Source organism: Temnothorax longispinosus, unplaced genomic scaffold, assembly GCF_030848805.1.
Source record: "Temnothorax longispinosus isolate EJ_2023e unplaced genomic scaffold, Tlon_JGU_v1 HiC_scaffold_114, whole genome shotgun sequence".
NCBI lineage: Eukaryota > Metazoa > Arthropoda > Insecta > Hymenoptera > Formicidae > Temnothorax > Temnothorax longispinosus.
This window is the reverse complement of record NW_027269640.1, coordinates 1-22,096: the sequence shown is the minus strand read 5'-3', so window position 1 is coordinate 22,096 and position 22,096 is coordinate 1. Positions and strand designations below refer to the sequence as shown.

The 22,096-nt window shown below is 33.6% G+C and overlaps 2 long non-coding RNA genes across 13 annotated transcripts; one reads left to right on the top strand and one right to left on the bottom strand.

The window, feature by feature from the left end:
* Positions 1-1,889: 1,889 nt before the first annotated feature.
* LOC139823491 (uncharacterized) lies at positions 1,890-17,959 on the top strand. 12 transcript variants are annotated; one of them, XR_011734788.1, is made up of 6 exons: positions 1,892-2,463; positions 2,671-2,954; positions 3,485-3,599; positions 3,675-3,992; positions 15,396-15,657; positions 15,753-16,083. It is a non-coding gene; the product is annotated as an uncharacterized lncRNA (long non-coding RNA). The 12 variants fall into 12 exon arrangements; XR_011734787.1 differs by having other exon boundaries at positions 1,890-2,463; positions 3,485-3,992; XR_011734785.1 differs by lacking the exons at positions 3,485-3,599; positions 3,675-3,992 and having other exon boundaries at positions 1,933-2,463.
* Positions 4,001-13,427, bottom strand: LOC139823493 (uncharacterized). The gene is made up of 3 exons (XR_011734795.1): positions 12,509-13,427; positions 4,643-4,881; positions 4,001-4,232 (listed from the first exon to the last, which is right to left on the bottom strand). It is a non-coding gene; the product is annotated as an uncharacterized lncRNA (long non-coding RNA).
* Positions 17,960-22,096: the final 4,137 nt, after the last annotated feature.

Genomic DNA, 22,096 nt, shown 5'->3' with positions numbered 1-22,096 from the left:
ACTGTCAGACTGCAAAATTGTGACTTGTCAGTCCGAAATTTTTGTGACTGGGCTCCCCATGGACTGATATTTCCGGAATAAGTAAAAATTGAAAAAATTATTTTTTATTGTTTTAGAAGAAAAAAGATACTACCGTCGTAGTAGAGTCTATTAAAAAATAAAGCTTCGACGTATTTTTTATTATACTCTAAATATATATAGAAATTTCTTTAATTTAAAAATATGTTAAGGTTAGAATGCCATTTAGTTTTCCGTAAAAGTCGTTCCATGGGGAGCCCGGCCCTTGAAAAATTGCACCGATCGAGCTGACTCTGATGGTTGGACCCCCTCTCCATACTTTTCCCGAGATTCCGTTTTCCGAATTTCTGACTGCCATGGTGACAGCACCCTCAGCCGACTGGCATATTCCCTCCATCTGAGTAATTCGGACACGAACCATAGCACGGACACGAACCATGTGTGTACCGTTAAGGCCATTGCACGTAACAAAGTTTTAGTCATAATCGTAAGGCCATAAGAAAATAGACCAATCACACTCGATTATTCTTCGAGCTCAAGGAGAATAATCGACTGTGATTGGTCTATTTTCTTACGGTCTTACGATTATGACTAAAACTTTGTTACGTGCAATGGCCTTTACCAAGCGTAACGACGTAGTTGACGTCCACTTTCTCAGGCGGCGCGTCAGTATACGTCTGCTGGAACGGAATGATCCCGGTGGCCGCTCTCAGATTTTTCTCTGATTAAGCACAGTTGCTTGACAAACTGAAATCGTTAAAGCCGGGAAAAAATGTTTATATACAATTTTATCTAATTATATATAACTTTGTAGATATATAATTATACATGGATTTTGACTTGATATAATTATATATAAATAGATAAAATTGTATATGATTATATGTAATTAAATCAAACTATGCATACTTTATATATATATAAAGTATGCATAGTTTGATGTAATGTATATATATATATATATATATATATATATATATATATAATATATATATATATATATATATATATATATATATTGATTGTAATATATATATATATATATATATATATATATATATAATGTAGACAGAAACTTGAGAGAATTTGGTAATTGTAATTAAAAAAAATTGAAAATAAAAATTTACGATTTTTGAACATAAAAGTGGCTATAACTCGGAAACGGCTCATTTCCGGACCTATGTTTGTATGAACTTTTTTGCTTGTTTTTGGGTCCCGAATCACCTCCCTCCCGAAGTGGAGTAGGCGATTTTTCGGACATTATATATATATACAGGGTGTCCGAAAAATCGCCTAATATATAATTATATCTATTCATTTATATATATATATATATATATATATATATAAATGAATAGATATAATTATATATTTTTGGATACAATTAGATCTTTGTGGTAAATATGTAGAATCAAAAGTGAAATGATTTATTCCATATATTATAACTTGGCACTGCATGAGACAGTGCCGTGTCTCTTGATACCGTTTTTATACTTTTGTTCGTCAAATTTTAATACGAGAAACGAATCCTATCGAATGCCATCTATTGGATAATCCAAATTTAAAGTTTATATATTATATATAATTATATATAATTACATATAATTTTTTTTTTTTATTTGTAACACACCAAATTTAATAAATTCTATTATTTGAACAATAAAATATATGTGTACTCATACATATAAAAATAAAATTACATTATTCTATACTAGAAAAATGGTATTTTTACGCGAATTTATTATTTATTATTTCAATCAAACATTAAGAAAAATATATATAATTATATCTAATTTCGGCGCAATTATATATAATTTCGTACATAATTTGATGTATCTCAACTCGAAAAAGATTCTAATATAACTTTGCATAATTTGATATCATGGAGTTATAAATATTTTGATATAATTACATATAATTATTTACTCGAAAAAGACTTTTAATATAACTTTACATAACTTGATATAAAATTATAAATATTTTGATATAATTACATATAATTATTTACTCGAAAAAGACTTTTAATATAATTGGACGATATATACATAGCATGCCTACGCACTTGCGACGCGACACTTACAAAGACATTCACACGAACGGACAATTAGGAAATCGCCGACTTGCGGCATACATCAAAAGACACTCGGCGGCTTTGGTCCTGGCTCGTCTTTCTGTTCTTACGCGGAATCAATGTACAGATCTTTCGATCGGTGTTTTTGATCTTGAATAAGCCAATAGGAGCGCTCCGGGAGGTAGAGTGGGGATCACAGCCAGCGAGGAGAGCCCAGCGAATTTGTCAGTCAGGCATGCGAGCTTAGACACGATAGTAGTCGCGCCCGAGAGATAGATACGAAACGATACTCTGTGAACAACTTGTGATATTCCGTGTAACAGACCAATAAGTCACAACATTAAAGACAGGTGAATACAATAAACGAAACTACGGTGAGTGTTTGATTCCACGCCATTCCCACTGTCCAATAATATTGTATAATTCGAAATAACTATCGTTTATTCAAATATAACATATTTGAATAAACGATAGTTATTTCAACTTAAGAGAAATGTTGTTTTGAACATTTGATTGTAGTAAATTTGATTATTTTGTATGTCAAAGTTTACGATTATTTGAAGATTTACTTTAACCCTCAGGGTACGATCTGGGTTAGCGTAACCCGAGCGTAATTTTGAAAGTAGCGCCATTTTAAAGGAAGTGAATGGTGGGGGTCCGTACCGGGGGGGGAAAAATCTTTGAGGTAGCTACTATGTAAGCGCCAAGGGGCAGCGTCAGTCTACGCTTGGTGCTCAAGGTATACGAGTTTGAAAATTGAACTCGGGTAGTCTACACCCAGTTCGTACGGAACGTTACAAAATCCGTGTTTTTCAAACAAAAAAAATTTATGTTTTTCGAGTATTTGCTGCAGTAGAGTATTCTGGTATGTATAATTTACTATTTTTAATATACTTTTGTGCATTCTAACCTCAAAATGATGCTCTGTAGCATACCAGCATAACGTATCCGTGCATGCAATTTTTGTTATTTATTTATATTATACTAATCAACAACATCCAAAAGAACTATTTTTACTTTAAGATATTTTTTTTTGCGTTATTACGATAAATCAAGCAAGTAACGTTATATCGCTATCGCAAAAAAACGGGTATTTTCATAGTTCAAAAAAAAAATACTTTTTGGAATGGATCAAAAAACGAATTCAGCCATTTCAAAGAACAACTTTTTAGCTTTCAAACGCGACTTAAAAAATGTCGATATCTTTTTTTTTCATAAAGTTATGCAATTTAAAAGAAAAAATGAATTTTTATGAAAATTTTTTGAGAATGGTTTACATTTTCAAATGTATCTTTGTTTAAACAAATAAGCTAATAAATCTACCAACGCCATTGTATTTTTGAGAAAATTTCCGATCCAAAGAAAAAAAAATTTGTTTCAATTGATAAATTACAGCCCGATAGTCAATCAAAGTCGCCGGGTTAGGCTAACCCATGTTCGTACGGAACGTAACTTTTTTATAGATCGTACCCTGAGGGTTAACTTTTGTTTATGTTAAAATAACTTTAAGGTGTGTTGATTTTTTGAAATAATTATGTTAAAAGAACTCAAAATAATATTCAATTTCTAAATGACATACATAAAGTGTTAAGTTATAAGACGACGTCGTCGCGAAATAAAATATTCTTCTGGAATTTGAGCGGCGTTTAACAAATGCAATTCCCATATCTGGGTATTAATTGCGACTTAAGTACGACGGAAGGAAGGATTATAGCGAACTCACGAGACATCAACCGATCGATCGCGCAGCGTCTCGACGCCTTGGCGCCGCTCACATACGAACGCGTTCATATAATCGTGCACTATATACACACCTCTGCTGAAGGCCAGAGGATTCAAGAGGTGAAGGAGTTTGAATACCTGGGCTTCATACTACAGAGAAATGGAAGTCATGAAGTAACATGTAATTTACTTTATTCTATATAATACTTGAACAATTGAAATAGGTTTTGTGTTTTTTTTTTATTTAAATCAGAATTTACCTGAAAAATAGTAGTCCTGAAATTAACTAAACACTTGATTATTAAAGAAGAAAATTCTGTTAAAGAGATTTTTATTATCTTGTTAATGAATGCTTACATTTTTAATTCAGGAAATATTTGCTGCAGTTACAAATTATTAATTTGCAAGGGTGGTCTCAAATCTGTTAAGAACGTGTATGATTAATTTTTGAAACGCTACATGTAATATATTTCGCGATAAATCACGCCGCTGCGGTAGACACAAATTGCACAATTGTGCGAGATTTAAGACTGCTCACTTTTCGTTTAATTCGTTGCGAAAAGCGCGAAGCGCAACATTAAATGCGCCAAGTTAAATGTGTATTCGCTGAGAGTGCTGTGTAAATTTGCGTCCGTCGTAAAGTCAGCATTTCCGAGCGAACGAATTTATTTGTCACGTGCTAAGGATCCGTCGCTCGATTCGTATGCGTCATTGGAAAGATTGATTTAACGGTGATGTTAATGTCAAAATACTTCCGCAATGCGTGATGCCGAGAAATTAATAACTTCCGCGAGAAATTTGATGTCAGTTCCAGCCGTTAGATTTACTTACAGGTGCATTTGTCGCGGAACATCTAAATATATTTCATCGATGCGAACGTACGCTACTGTCTTTGTTGCGACTAAGTTAATGTTAAAGCTGCGTAAATTATTTGATATTTAAGGTCAATCCAGACAAACTTGCATATAGCGCATAAGATAATAAGATAATTTATGGTCATAAGATAATTTATGGCCACGTGGTTATCGATATTTTGTATCCTACGAGTTTGCAAGTGAGAATTGGTTACACTGAAAAAAAAATCCTTGGTAAACTTATGAGATGCATTTAGTAATAGTTCTTTTTAAAATATTTGATTATTATTACCGAATATAATAATAATAAAACATTTTGTAATAATTATAAACATTTAAAAATAAATAAATAATAATAGAAAATAAAATGTTAATCGTAACATTTTTCAAATGTCCCAGAAAGTCCACTCTAAATTTTGAGTTAAAATAACTCATTCATCGTGTGTTATCGTATATAAAACAAATGACTGACAGTTATGTGAACCTGGAACCCCACTTTAAAAAAAATGATTTTTCAATACAGAAAATAATAGTATTTTGTTTGTAGTTAATTGTAGTGAATTTACTTTTGTTTGTAGTTGTACCGTTTGCGTAATAGTTGCGTGTGAACAGTTCGCCAACTGTTAACTTTGTTAATTATCAAGATTTCTTAATTTCGTTTGTTCTATATGATTCAGAATCGTTTGTAGTTATTTGTAGTGATTTTACTTTCGTTTGTAGTTGTATCGTTTAAAAGTTACGATTGTTTAAACAATTCGCCAAGAGTTCACTTTGTTAATTATCAAGATTTCCCAAATCTGTTTTTTTCTATGTGCTTCAGAATCGTTTGTAGTTGTTTGTAGTAATTTTACTTTTGTTTATAATTGTACCGTTTGAGCTATAGTTGTGTTTAAACAATTCGCCAAGAGTAAACATTGTTAATTATCAATATTTCTTAATTTCGTTTTTTTCCATATGATTCAGAATCGTTTGTAGTTGTTTGTAGTGATTTTACTTTTGTTTATAATTGTACCGTTTGAGCTATAGTTGTGTTTAAACAATTCGCCTAGAGTAAACTTTGTTAATTATCAATATTTCGCAAATCTGTTTTTTTCTATGTGCTTCAGAATCGTTTGTAGTTGTTTGTAGTAATTTTACTTTTGTTTACAATTGTACCGTTTGAGTAATAATTGTGTTTAAACAATTCGCCAAGAGTAAACTTTGTTAATTATCAAAAAGAACTGATAAACAAGGTCAAATTTTGCATCGCAATGGATAATCTATAAAATCTATAATATCTAATCTATAAAAATTCTTCTTTAAATCCTAAGAAATACGAACATATATTATCATTTATCCGAAATGGTGGAAAAGTTGCGAAAATGGTGCATTAAGATATTAGACTTTAATATTGGTTTACATAAAAACCAACTGTCCGCTTTAAAAGTATTTTTTATTTTTTTGATATTACAAAAAATATTTTTTCAGTTTATAATTTCTTTATTGATTTGAGATTTAATATTTATTTAATCCTTTTAAAACAATCAATAAATTAATAATAATAATAATAAAATCGATAACAGTTAATTATTAGAAGCAAGTAACCAGTGTTCACACATGTTACCTTGGAAGTAATACGTCACATATCGTGAGTTTCTTTTATGCGTGGCTACACTAAGGGCCATTCCAGAATACGTTAGCTAATCATAAATGTCATAAATAAAACAGTACTGGTTCATATTCAACTTAAAAAAAAGTTAATCATTACTATTATATAATCATTATCATTACTATTATATAAAACGCGACTGTTTGTCTGTCCGTCCGTCCGTCCGTCCGTCCGTCCGTCTGTCCGCGAACTACTCATTCGTTAGTGGACCGAATTTTTACCACGAGTACATGAAATAGGGGTAGAATTTCCCGGGGAGTGCCATAAAGTATATAGTTTTTCGTTACCGATTTTCTGGAAAACAATTTTTTTAATTTTTTTAATTTTTCTGTCTGATCGCGAACTACTCATTCGTTAGTGGACCGAATTTTTACCAAAGTACATGAAATAGGGGTAGAATTTCCCGGGGAGTGCCATAAAGTATACAGTTTTTCGTTACCGATTTTCTGGAAATCGATTTTTTTTATTTTTTAAATTTTTCTGTCTGATCGCGAACTACTCATTCGTTAGTGGATCGAATTTTTACCACGAGTACGTGAAATAGGGGTAGAATTTTCCGGAGAGTGCCATAAAGTATATAATTTTTCATTATCGATTTTCTGGAAACCGGTTTTTCTAATTTTTCTAATTTTTAAGTCTGTCTGTCTGTCTGACTGTCTGACCGCGAACTACTCATTCGTTAGTGGACCGAATTTTTATCAAGGGTACATGAAATAGGGGTAGAATTTTCCGGGGAGTGCCATAAAGTGTATAGTTTTTCGTTACCGATTTTCTGGAAACCGATTTTTCTAATTTTTTTAATTTTTCGGGAAATAATCGACCGAATTTAAAAGAATTATATATGAAACAGAGGTAGAATTTTCCGGGGAGTGCTATAAAGTGTATAATTTTTCGTTACCGATCTTTTTGGAAATCGGTTACAAAATTTTTTCAATTTTTCGGAAATTAATTGACCGAATCTTAAAAAATTATATAATTTTTAATTTTTTTTCAATATTATTCTTTATCTATATGTATTTTATGTGTATACAGTCGGGTTTTATATTATAGTAGTTTTCATAACCGATTTTTATGAAACCGGTTTCCAAAAAATCGGTAACGAAAAACTATACACTTTATGGCACTCCCCGGGAAATTCTAATAATGATAATAATGTGTTTGATATACTTATAATACGAGCATCATTTTTTACCGTAGCTAAACAAATCTATATATATAAGTCACGTCTGTCTGTCTGTCTGTCTGTCTGTACGCGAACTACTCATTCGTTAGTGGACCGAATTTTTACCAAAATAATATGAAACAGGGGTAGAATTTCCCGGGGATAAAAATGTTGTGGCCATTTTTTTGCTACCGATTTTCTGGAAACCGATTTTTTTAATTCTTCTAATTTTTCGGGAAATAATTGACTGAATTTAAAAGAATTATATATGAAACAGGGGTAGAATTTTCCGGGGAGTACTATAAAGTGTATAATTTTTCGTTACCGATCTTTTTGAAAGCCGTTACAAAATTATTTCAATTTTTGGGGAAATAATTGACCGAATCTAAAAAAATTGTGTATGAAGTAGGGGTAGAATTTTCCGGGGATTGCCATAAAGTGTATAATTTTTCGTTACCGATTTTTAGGGAAATTGGTATCAGAAAATTTTCCAATTTTTCGGAAATTAATTGACCGAATCTCAAACAATTGTATATGAAATAGAGGTAGAATTTTCTGGGGAGTGATATAAAGTGTATTATTTTTTGTTACCGATCTTTTTGGAAACCGGTTACAAAATTTTTCCAATTTCTCGGAAAATAATTGAATCTTAAAGAATTACATATGAAATAAAGGTAGAATTTCCCCGGGATTGCTATAAAATGTATAATTTTTCGTTACCGATTTTTTTGGAAACCGGTTACAAATTTTTTGAAATTTTTCGGGAATTAATTGACCAAATCTTAAAGAATTATATATGAAATAGCAGTCGTGTCAAAATTTTTTTAATTGTTGGAGGATAAGTTATTTTTTATTAATGGATAATTTTTCATTAATGAATTGATTTTCTTGAAACCGGTTACGAAGTTTTTCCAATTTTCCTAAAAAGGTTTTCGATTTTTGTTTAAAAAATGTAGGTACGTGATTGTTCTAATTTCCTCAAATTTTGAGATATTAGCTAAATTTTTTTAGATAATTTTTCGTTACTTTCTTAAAAACAATGCCCAAATTTTTCTAATTTTTCGGGGATGGCGAAGATGTGTGTAATTTTTCATAATCAATTTTTTGGAAACCGGTTTCAAAATTTTCTAATTTTTTTTAGGATGGCTACGATGAGTTTATAGAAAAATGCTAATAATAAAAAGGTTTCCGATTTTTGCTCCAATTTCCGTAAATTTTGAGATCAAGCTAAATTTTTTTTATGGATAATTTTTATAGATAATTTTTCGTTACCGATTTTTGTGAAAACCGGTTACAAAATTTTTCAAATTTCTCGGGAGTTAATTGATCGAATTTCAAAGAATTGTATATGAAATAAAGGTAGAATTTCCTGGGGTTTGCTATAAAGTGTATAATTTTTTGTTACCGATTTATTTGGGAACCGGTTACAAAATTTTTCCAATTTTTCGGGAATTAATTAACCAAATCTTAAAGAATTATATATGAAATAGGAGTCAAAATTTTTTTAATTTTGGAGGATAAGTTTATTTTTTTATTAATGAATAATTTTTTCATTAAGAATTGATTTTTTTGAAACCACCAAATTGCCAAATTTTCAAAATAAATTCTATACTTTAATACGCTATTTTCATAACTTTCCCACCATTTCTCGAATAAATGGCTGATATTTTCCTATTTCTTAGGATCTAAAAAAAGATTTTTAAAGATTAGTTTAGGTCCCATCAGAATGTGTGCAAAGTTTGGCCTTGTTTACCGGTCCTTTTTTCTCAAATCTGTTTTTTTTATGATTTATAGTTATTTGTAGTTATTTCAATGATTTGTAGTTATTTGTAGTAATTTTGCTTTCGTTTATAATGGTATCATTTAAAAATTATGATTGTTTAAACAATTAATTAATAATAAACTTTATTAATTATCAAGTTTTTTTTAAATCCACTTTTTCTATGTGACTTAAAATCGTTTGTAGTTGTTTGTAGTGATTTTGCTTTCGTTTGTAGTTGTATCGTTTAAAAGTTACGATTGTTTAAACAATTTGCCAAGAGTAAACTTTGTTAATAATCAAGAATTTTTATTTTTGTTTTTTTCCATTTAATTCAGAATTGTTTGTAGTTATTTGCAGTGATTTTATTTTCGTTTTTGTTGTATCATTTAAAAGTTACGATTGTTTAAACAATTTGCCAAGAGTGAACTTTGTTAATAATCAAGAATTTTTATTTTTGTTTTTTTTCCATATAATTCAGAATTGTTTGTAGTTATTTGTAGTGATTTTATTTTTGTTTTTGTTGTATCATTTAAAAGTTACAATTGTTTAAATAATTCGCTAAGTGTATGCTTTGTTAATTATCAAAATTTTATACAACAAAAAACAAAAACAAAATCACTACAAATAACTGCAAACGATTCTGAATTATCTGGAAAAAAACATAATTAAAAAATCTTGATTATTAACAAAGTGTACTCTTGATGAATTGTACAAACGCAGCTATTACTCAAACGGTGCAACTACAAACAAAAGCAAATTTACTACAAACAACTACAAACGATTTTGAATTACATGGAAGAAAATAGATTTAGGAATTCTTAATAATTAACAAAATAAACCTTTGTCGAATTGTTTAAACAATCACAATTTCTAAACAATACAACTACAAACAAAAGCAAAATCACTACAAAGAACTACAAACGATTTTGAATCATATGGAAAAAATAAAATAAAATTAACAAATATTGCGATAATTAACAAAGTTCACTCTTGGCGAATAGTTTAAACACAACTATTACTCAAACGGTACAATTTTAAACAAAAGTAAAATTACTACAAACAACTACAAACGATTCTGAAGCACATAGAAAAAAACAGATTTGGGAAATATTGATAATTAACAAAGTTTACTCTAGGCGAATTGTTTAAACACAACTATTACTCAAACGGTAAAATTTTAAACAAAAGCAAAATTACTACAAACAACTACAAACGATTCTGAATCATATGGAAAAAAACGAAATTAAGAAATATTGATAATTAACAATGTTTACTCTTGGCGAATTGTTTAAACACAACTATAGCTCAAACGGTACAATTATAAACAAAAGTAAAATTACTACAAACAACTACAAACGATTCTGAAGCACATAGAAAAAAACAGATTTGGGAAATCTTGATAATTAACAAAGTGAACTCTTGGCGAATGTTTAAACAATCGTAACTTTTAAACGATACAACTACAACGAAAGTAAAATCACTACACTGAAAAAAAAATTTATTTGATTTAAGTAAATATATTAACTTGAAATATATTTACTTGAATTAAATAATTATTTATTAAAATCTAGCAAATTTTTTTACTTTTAAGAAAATATTTATTTGCGTAAAAGTAATTTATGTCCTTAATAAATATTTACTCACATGAAGAAATCGTTATTTTAAATCAAATAATATTTTCTTAAAACTGTGAATAATTTTCTTACATGTAATAAATGCATTTACTTAAAAGTAGTAGCCAATTTCAAATAAATATTTGTTTAATTTAAGTTTTAAAATTACTTGAATAAAAAAATATTTATTTAATTCAAGAAAACCATTTAGTAATACTGGGGATACTAAAAGCAAACAAATAATCACTTTCAATAACGAAATATATATTTTGTTTTAATAAATATTTCTTTGACTCAAGCAATTCATATCTGTACATAATTAAAATATTTAGGCATATATATTTACTTGATGAAAATAATATTATTTTGAATAAATAAAATGAAAACTTTGGTTTTTGAAAAATTCAACTACAAAATAATTTACTTGATCTGAGAGAATGTTAACTTGAATCAAAGCGTTGGTGTTTGAAAACGAAGAATATATTTCTTTATAATTGGTAAATAATTATGTACTTGAATCAAAGATACCATTACTTTGGAATTAGAAAATATTCACTTTTATCCAGTAAATAAATTACTTAGTATCAATAAATATGTTTAACAAATATTTACTTAAATGACAGAAATCATTAGCTTGGTATCAGAAAATATTTACTTCAAACCAGAAAATACATTATTTTAATATCCATAAATATGTCTAACAAATATTTACTTAAATGACAGAAATCATTAGCTTGGTATCAGAAAATATTTACTTCAAACCAGAAAATACATTATTTTAATATCCATAATATGTCTAACAAATATTTACTTAAATGACAGAAATCATTAGCTTGGTATCAGAAAATATACTTTAAACCAGAAAATACATTACTTTAATATCGATAAATATGTTTAACAAATATTTACTTAAATGACAGACATCATTAGCTTGGTATCAGAAAATATTTACTTCAAACCAGAAAATACATTACTTTAATATCGATAAATAGTTTAACAAATATTTACTTAAATGACAGAAATCATTAGCTTGGTATCAGAAAATATTTACTTTAAATATTTATTTTCTGTAGGTTAATATTTATTTGATTTAAGAAATGCAGATCTTGAAGCAAGATCTGATTTTCTTGAATCAACGAAATATTTACTATAAGTAAGTAACAATTCACTGAATTGTAATTCATACATCGAAATGGTTTTGTATTCTCAAGTAATATTATTTTCTTTACGTTAATATTTATTTGATTTAAGAAATGCAGATCTTGAAGCAAGATCTGATTGTCTTGAATCAACGAAATATTTACTATAAGTAGGCAAAAATTTATTGCATTTTAATTTATAAATCGAAATGGTTTTGTATTCTCAAGTAAATATTTATTTTCTTTAGGTTAATATTTATTTGATTTAAGAAATGCAGATCTTGAGGCAAGATCTGATTGTCTTGAATCAACGAAATATTTACTATAAGTAAGTAACAATTCATTGCATTTCAGTTCACGATTTTTCATTTTCTAGGAAATATTTATTTGTTCCAAAGAAAAATTGTATCTTGATTCAAATAAATATTTCTTTAGTACTATTGAACGAAATCATTTACTTGAAACAAGTCAAATTTCGTTAATGTAATAAATTTTTTTTTCAGTGTAACTATGACTTACTCAATGATTAGACTATTTTTCGCCTTGTCTCGCAGATCGGTAACAGCGGAGAATGTGCCGTATGTGCCGCTAATAGCGGAATAGGAATATAAAGCCCCGGAGCCACACGAATCGACGGAAGATGTAAAACGTAAATAGTAACGAAATCCACCAATCAGAGTCGACTATTCCCCCTCTTTAAGAGGAAAGAAGCACAATTGCGTTGACCTTTCTCTAGGTCACCTATAATCACTCGCATATCTTTTTGTAGCGCCCGAAGTTGCAATACAATTGTGACGGATTTCCGTCCGCGAAATCGCGAGAAACTAAAGAGAGAGACGCAAGGCGAAATAAGTCGGTGTGCCCGAAAAAAATATTCTGCCGATAAGTGGGGAATTCCTCTTAGCAGTTCCTCTAAGCAAAAAATCTTACATAAATAATATCCTTCTTTAAGTAATACGTATTACTTTATAAATGAGTGGATGCGTAAGCTATAATCAGGAGTAAATTTCTCTACAGTAAATTCTACTATTAGCCCCTTAAAATAAGAGATATGCTAGATATTTGCGGCGCGCGCGTTAAAGTTAAAAGACGATCGTCTTATGGCGTTATAGATATGTATGTATTCCACGTCAATGATGCTAGAGTCCTGTATACATTATACATGATGCGACCCGAGTCGGTTTGAGTCGCAAATCGAAAACGCTATTATTAGCTACGCGATGCGTACGCCACCACACGAGACGCCCGTGTAGAAAGTTCAGGCAGGTCATGTAAGGCAGTTGGCTCACGATGTTGAACTTGGCATACAAATTTGCATGATTTGATATTAAAATAACACCTTTTTTTCACTTGAAATATGAAATTGTTAATTTAAAATATTCCTATTCTTTAAGAATGGCTTCCAATAATTTTTAATTAATTAATCAAATGTTTCTTTCTTTGATGACACTGCATCAAAAACTTCATCGACTTCGCCGTAATTCTTCTTGTTCTTGTAATTAACTTGCGGACTTGCTTTGCAGATCCTGACTCCTTCTGTCAATTCTTTAGATTTTCGCGTCACTTTGACCATCTCTAACAAGGACTCGACCCTTCGGAGTCCTTCCAATTTTCAACGAAATTGCATTTAGGCACGCGCGTCCCGTCATCTTCGCCCCTCTCTCCCTCGATCTCATTACTTTACTACCGAAGTATTCCTTCGTCGATTTTCCTCAATCTCGTTGAGCTCCATCCAACGATAATCCGGTGAAGCCACCCCAATTAGATTTACCGATGCATTTCTTTCGGCGAGCGGTCGATTCCGCGCTTTCGTTCGTTGGCTACTTTCCGCGATTCCTTCGAATTTCCCGGGGATATTAATTTCCGCTCAGGGCTCCGCTTGGAAGCCGTCCAGAACGATAATGAAAGAAAAGGAATTGGGTTGGAATGGAGCACCGGCACACACCGGCGGCGCGGGGGTACGCGAGTCCCAATGCTCTAGAGGTTCTACACGGTTCGTGAATTTTCAGAGGTCTCGTTACGGCCATGACCTTTCCAAATTCGCCTAGGCCTCGTGTGTATGTGCATGCTATGAATATGTAACAAAGAGGATATAACTTCTCTTTCAAAAATATGGAAAAATATTTTTTTTCCTCTCAAGGCTGATGATCTTAAGACACGATCCACGTAGCGCGATTGCCGCATCGAGTTCTCGCCTTCTCGTCTAATTTTCCTTTCAGGGCGCTTCTGACATTTAACTCGCGTCTTAATTATGCGGAATATGAGAGTAGTGCAGTGCGAGAAGCGTCCGGTGCAGGCGGCCCCCGACGTCGTGTACTATACATGGCCCGGATACGGCGCACGCAATTTTCTAGGTCGGCACGGCGGCGGGGAAGGTCAGGATTGGTTCAAGTCCAAGCCTTCGAAGTGGTCGTCGTGTTCTCGCCGCCGTCGTCGTTGTCGTCGTCGTCGTCGTCGTCGTCGGCGGCGGCGGCGGCGGCGTGAACGCGCGCCGCAGCTTCGACGGCAGTAGATCTATAATTAGCAGAATATCCGCGCAGCGACGCGGCATGACGGCGCGAGACGGGATCTAAGGGTATCGAGGTATCGCGCCTTCATCGGGTTGTGCGGGGAATCGAGATTTGACGGTGATGCGAGATTTAGGCAGATATCCGCCTATTTCTCAGTAAAATGCACGCAGAAATTAAATTAATATTGTATTAACGGCCTGACTTTAGTATCGAACGCGGACCAGCGTGCCGGATCAGGAGTTCGATGAATGGCCCAGAGACAATAATCAAACGTTGTAACGACGCGGTATTACGATACTAGACGGCCTCGGTATACAGGCAGTGCATGTGCAATTGAAATATCCGAGTTCCGAATTTGTTGCTTGCAAAATAAATATAAACAATAGCGGAAAACCTCAGCGTGCAGCTAGTTACAAGAGTAATGTATTAGAAAAAAATTTGTTGCTCGTTTAAATTTGGTACTGGCGTATTGTCTGCATTTGTTGCTCTCAAAATATCCGAGTTCCGAATTTGTTGCTTGCAAAATAAATATAAACAATAGCGGAAAACCTCAGCGTGCAGCTAGTTACAAGAGTAAAGTATTACAAAAAATTTTGTTGTTCGTTTAAATTTGGTACTGGTGTATTGTCAGCATTTGTTGCTTTCAAAATCTCCGAGTTTCGAATTTTGTTATGGCGTTGAGCGCATCTCTAAGATTTTTTGCATTTTGATTCAAAATCACCGCGATTAGACGGCGTGTGCGCCACTAGTGTCGTTGCGGCGATAGTTAATGCTAGATTCCGTCGTTAGGCGAAGCGGCAGCGAGAGTCAGTTGCGATCTGGCGATACCTTTGTACGGACGAACGTTAAGTAAAAATATACAGTCCACTTTAATCCCAGGATTTATTATTCTCTAGGTTTGACTTTCGCTGCAGCCGTTCGACTTTCGAGATGGACGACTGCTCACCGATCACTGACTTAAAAAGATCACGGAAGGATGGCCAGTCCTCGTAGGCACCCGAAAATTCCGGTAATTGGATACGAGGCAGCGAGGTTCTTGACGCGCGGTCGCCCCCCTGCTCTGATGCCGCGGAAGGCGTGGAAGCTGGCGCAGGCTGGAGCCGTTTCGCCTGATCGGACAGGACGCCACGCTGATGCGCGTAAGCAATCTCGGCGTTGGTGAGCAAATCGGACTTAGCGTACTCACTCTCAGCGTAGAGGTCCTTGTAGCAGGCTCGAATCAAGTCGTGCTGACTCTCGAACTTTGCCCACAGGTCATCAAGGATGCGAATGCGGTGCTCAACGGTCGAGAGTTTGATGTTCGCCTGACCCATCTTCCTCAGGTTTTCGACGGCTCTGGAGATGCGTCCGAAGAGCTCGTGTTGGCCGCTCAACATGGAGCTCTGGTCAAGACTCATGATCGTCTTCGTTGAGGAAACACTCCCGGGTTCGCGGTTGCCGGTGATGATCCGGCTCGAAGGACCAAAATGTCCGAGAGCACGCGGTAGCGCGATGTAGCGCGATGTAGCGCGAGGTAACGAGACGATCACGATTAACGACACAGCAAGTAACAGAAAAATAAAGCTTGTATTTTCAGAAAACGTATTTACAATATGTACAGTCTTGTTTCTTTCCAGCAAAGAAAGCGAAGCCGTGAGAGCGCACAGACGTTTATACGGCAAAGCGGTGAAAGCAAGCGCGTGCGACTATCTATGCGAAAAAGCGGTTTAAGCGGTATAGCAAAGCGGTGTCGGGTGTACTAGCGGTGATCTGCGAGCGAAATCGATTCCGCGGCGCAGCGACGGTTCTTTTATCACCTCCGAGGCGAAACTCCCTCCAAGCTAATTACCGATGATTTCGCGAGGGTGACTGGCCACCGGCGGCCTGCGTCACCGTGCTTACGTCACGGTTTTCAAGTGACGACCCGAAGCGATCGTTACTTGTTTTCGACTGCTTTGCTTATAGCATGGATCTGTCCGTTGTGTAAGCACAAATAGGTCGTTCGTACCGTTGAACAAAGCTTGACCTTATTGTTGATGCCAATGTTAGAGAAATTGCCAGAATGCTAATCCCGAAAGATCCATGCTATACTGAATATTACCGTGACAAATCTTATGCGACGGTTTAAGTGAATATTACTTATCGCAAGCGTGCATGCGCTGACAAGCAACCGAAAGCGGTTCGAGATGCCAATTACCGCGATCTCAAACAACTATTCACACTCATGTAATCGACAAAATTTAAAATTTGTTGCCTAATATTATTGTGCTTTTAATGGCTTTTTCCATTATAATCGCGATTCTGGGTCCGCCATTTTAAATTTTCAAAAACGTCATACGGCATCGAAAAATAGATACTTCAACGAAAATTTTAAGCCCTTTTAGAGCATTTTATCTAAAAAATTGGATGGCCTTTTTGACAAAGAACGCCTCATATGACCCTATTATGAGCTGACACCTTCCGTACGTCTGTTAACAATAAGTGTAACATATGTAGACAATACGAAACGTCTTCATCAATCAATGTTGTAGCACAGTGCAGAAGGTGACTGACTTAAGAGCCAGGGGTTTCAGGTTTAAATCCAGCGGTGGTAAGCAAATTTTCTATAACTATAAAATAAATTTATTTAATTAAGCTTGCACGTAATCAAGATTTTCAGCAATAAAATAATGTTCAACGAGAAAAGTAAATTTTATATTTTATTTTGTAGTATATCCAAAAAGTTGTAGTTATTCATAAAAATTTCTACGTAAATTTATGAAAAATTACAAACATGGCCCAAATCGCGTACTTTTGATGTAAAAATTACGTAAAAATAGCATGAAAAGTTGTAATTATATTATAAGAAATTGTAGTTTTCGCATAATTTTTGCGTGAAAATTTATAAAATTATTTCCACCAGGGTCCGCGTGCCAAACTAACCCCTGGTTTCCATGCACGCGTTGCCATGCGTTATAGCGCGCGTTTGATGCGCGTCTCCACGCATTTCACCATCAATTGGTTTCCATGCACGCGTTGCCTTGCGTTATAATGCGCATCTACACGCATTCTACCAATTAAATGCGTGCTTTTTTTGACGCGCGCGATAGCGCGTCATAGCGCGTTGAAATTAAAAATTTTTAACCCTTTCAGACGCGCGACGATCGCGTCGCGTTTTGTTGAACTCGGCTAATTTCAGTCGAATTTCGGCATTAATGACAGCTTGTCATATTTAATCATACATAATGTCAATAAACAATAATAATTCTTGCGAAAACGAATCAGTAAATGAATTAATTATAAACTCAGTTCATCTTCGTAGTGCTTTGTGGGATTTGAATAGCAAATTTTATAAAGATAATGTATATAAAAGGAAATTATGGGCTGAAATAGCCTATGAATTACATGAAATAATATATGAAATATATTATATTATTATATTATTATTATATTATGATATGAAATAATCTCATTGTTAAAAAATAAATATTACGATATTATACATTTTTAGTAATATCTTTTAAATAATAAATTATATTTATTTTAACTCTATTGAGAAAGCGTAAAATATTTTTTTAGAGAAAATTGTATACGTGATATTTTTTTACTAAAAGCTAGTTAATAGATTATTTACTTTTTCTGTATTTAATATTCTTCTTTTCTCTCTTTCTTTTACAATTATTTATATTATTTTTTATTATTAAATATTACATGTATATACGCATGTATTTTTGTAATAAAATTGGGAGCTGTCACATTTATATATAACGCGCGCATGGAAACACTATCAGCACAAACGCGCGCGTCAAACGCGCGCTATAACGCATGGCAACGCGTGCATGGAAACCAGGGGTAAGTCATCATGACATTGCCCATGTTCACGAACAGAAATAGCAGTCTAACTACAAGATCCCGTTCAATTTCGATGTAGTTTCAATTTAATAGAGAAGCTGCAGCTGCAAAAGGTGTCTCATAACATGTACAAAGACAATAATACTGATGTGAGCCTGCATTTGGTCATTTGACCTTCGGAGATTTTGGATCATAGCGCGTTGAGCTTGTAATGAAAAGGGTTACAAACGTAGATGATCAAAAAATTATGTGTCTATTTAAAAAAATTAAGTTGACCTTTATTTGATCATGACGCGTGTGTCGAGGCTGAGAGACAGGGACGACGTTCCCCACTTCGTCCAGAAACTAGCTTCGTGAATGACGTGCCCGGAATGGAAACCTCTCTCTCCTCTCTCTCTCTCTCTCTCTCTCCTCTCTCTCTCTCTCTCTCTCTCTCTCTATCTCTTTCTCTCTCTCTCTTCTCTCTCTCTCTCTCTCTCTCTCTCTCTCTCCCTCCGTCTCTCTCTCTCTCTCTCCTCTCTTCTCTCTCTCTCTCTCTCTCTCTCTCTCTATCCCTGTCCCTCTGTCTCTTAGTACACTGGGTAGGGTACACTTAGTATGGTAAAATCAGGATTTTTTGGAAGTGTGGTGTTAGGATTCTAGGGTATATTTGAAGAAAGAAAAACGGTAATGTTATTTAGGACAAGAGAAACTCTCTATTTATTATTTCGTTGATAAAATGTTGGGAAATATAAACAAAAATACATATATAAATGAAATATATTATTTTTTTATTGTTACTGTCGAAAGTAAATAATATTACATAAAACTAGGGCGATAATGCAATTGAACATAAATATACATACACACGCACACGCATACGCACATACATATATTATGCGCACGTATAAACGCACGTGGTCCGAGTTAGCACAGTCCGACAGATTTCTTTCTATAGACGGCATAGTTGCCAAAATATATTTTATGAAAAGAAAATTAATCTGCAAAAATCAAATAATATTATGAGCACAAAAAAATATACACGAAGAATTTATTTTGAGAATCAGAAAGATTAAAAAAACGCGATAAAGTTTTTTTCCCTCCGGATGAAATTCCAACGTGCGCTTCTAAGGTCAACGCGCATCCTTTGCTAAACGAATGAATTCATACACGTTTTGCTGCCAGATTTTTATTGACGTGATACAGACGGGTGCTGTACATCTGAGCCTCAATAAAGCGCCAGTTTAATCGTAAATCAATTATGCGAAAGATCTTAGATCTTATATTCGTCAATAAAGTTATAAAATCCGCAAACAATGCGAAAATTTGCGCATAGTCCCTCGTGATCGAATATAAATGCATCGCGTCGCTTCGCTAATGATCGGATAAACACTTTCTCGAAAACGCAACAAAATATTTGCTCCACGAAATAAGCTCGCACAAATCGCATCTGACAAAACTGATATTTAACAATTATATGTAAAATCAAAAGCTATAAATTAGTTTTTTGTTTTCAACAAGAGAAGTTGAGACACGTAGCGATAAAATTGAATGAATTCCCAACACGATAAAGATAAGTTTAATAATTTTCTTCTACGGTTTTTGTTTCCTTTTTAAGAAATAAAGATGTTAAAAAAATCAATGTAAAGTAATATGTAACAAAAGTTTCTCTTGGTGTAAACTTTCAAAAGGAGGAAAGCAAGTTTGAAAGAATAATATGATGAATCAACATTCTCTGAATACATATTAGAAACCATTCAATTTTTTCCCTACGCGTTGTGGAAAATATGACGGCTCCATATATAATTAATCGTTAATTACCGCGAGACATATGCTAACGAACCGTCGTAAGCAAATTCCTCGAAACGTTCGCTTAATTCAAGAGAAAACGAAAACAATTTTGGGACAAGAACGGAAGCGTTCGTTTGATCGTCATTGTCGTCATCGTCTTCGTTTCTAAGCCGAAAAGATGTACGTACTCCACTAAGATAAATCATATAATTATTCTTGATATCAGCATTCACGGCATCCTAAAGTCCCAATGGATAAAAACTAGATACTTGTAGCATCCGAGTTTGATTTAGTCGGGCAACGTGAACACAGTTTCACGTTTGCCCGTCTCTGTGAAAAAAAACGCGACGATCACCTTTTTCCTTTCTTTTCAAGTACTATGTATACTTGTAAACTATAAATGTATAAAAACGATTAGGTAATCGCCGCGATGTAAAGAAAGTAACGCAATACAATTTCTTTATGATTCTCGAAATCAGAACTGTTTTTAAATCTGTTTGGATTTCTAAGCACAAGAAAAGGCATCTCTTTTGCTTATGTATCATTCGACAAATCAATGATACCCTTCATGGATTGCAGTAACAGCTGTCGCATACTAACAATAGAAACGAAGACGAGGGCAAAAACGGATAAAAGATTGAAGCGCACTCGGAAGGGAAATGAAAGCACCGCGAGCATTCTCTTCTCGACGGTCCTTCGACTTTATTCGCGAGGCAACGATACTTTACGCAAAGATCCACTTTCTGTATACATTGCAATTATAATTAGCTAATCATCCGTCGACAAAACATATCGCTCGCGTTAAAACAGCCGCTTCGGCGTAACCTGCACGTTATGCAGTTATATAGATAATTAACAAACTGAATAAAAATCTTAATTATTAATATCATTATGTTATAATAATTAAGATTTTTATTATTTAGTTTGTTATCTATACTGTTCATCAGCTGCGTTACCCTCTACTCTGATGCTAAGACTGAGTGTATATTTTTCTATATAAAGACAGAATAAAATTAGTTATATAAATCAATACTATAAATTTAATATTTATTGCATTTGTTATAGAAGTTATTATTATTTTACCCCATCAAGAATGGATAGATCCTTTGAAAGAGTTTTACATCATTCATTTACATTACAAAAAAAAAATTATTAAAGGTGCAAGAGATGCAGTAAATTGCCAAGTCTAATAAGTACCCGCGTCAATACATACTATGTATACTAATTCACATTCTCAATTATGCTACTGTTATTATTTGTCACCAGACAATTATAAACATACACATAATAATTAGATACATATATTATATATATATATACGCACATGTGCGCATTAGAATATATGTAATTTATAAAAAGCGGGTGCTTATTAGCCTTGATACGTTACTGCCTTCTGCTAGAAAGCATTTTCATCAGAGGCCGTATTGCTAAAGAATCCATAGATAGACCATAGACGCGGCAACGCTGAGCGGCGTTGCCGCGTCGCCCGCGTCTATAGCATACTCTACCGTGCGTCCGTGTGAGCAATTCAGTGGTGTGTGTATGTGTACGGACATACACCACTACATAGAACCTGAAATTAGTTTTTCAACGTTGGTAACACTGAAACCGGAGTTTCGCGTTGTCACCACGCGAGGTCTCCAATATCAATTCGGCTGTAGGGAGCAGCATATCTGTCTCCCTTCTGATTGGTCAGCCCCCTCTCCTGCGCTAGCAAGAGAGGTGGAGAGTTACGAGGTTGGCAGAACTGAGTCTCGACGACCGTAAAGCCCCTTGCACAATGCCAGGCAACAGGCAATAGGAACAGGAAATAACCAAAAAATCGTTAATTACAACCTAAAAAATTCAAATGCTATGATTGGTTGGCAATAGGCAATAGGCACAGAATTTCCAACGTGACGGAAACTCTGTGTCTATTGCCTGTGTCACTGTTTATTCTGCATTTATACATGATTTCTGATTTCTATTCCTTGTTCCTATTGCCTGTTGCCTGGCATTGTGCAAGGGGCTTTAGAAT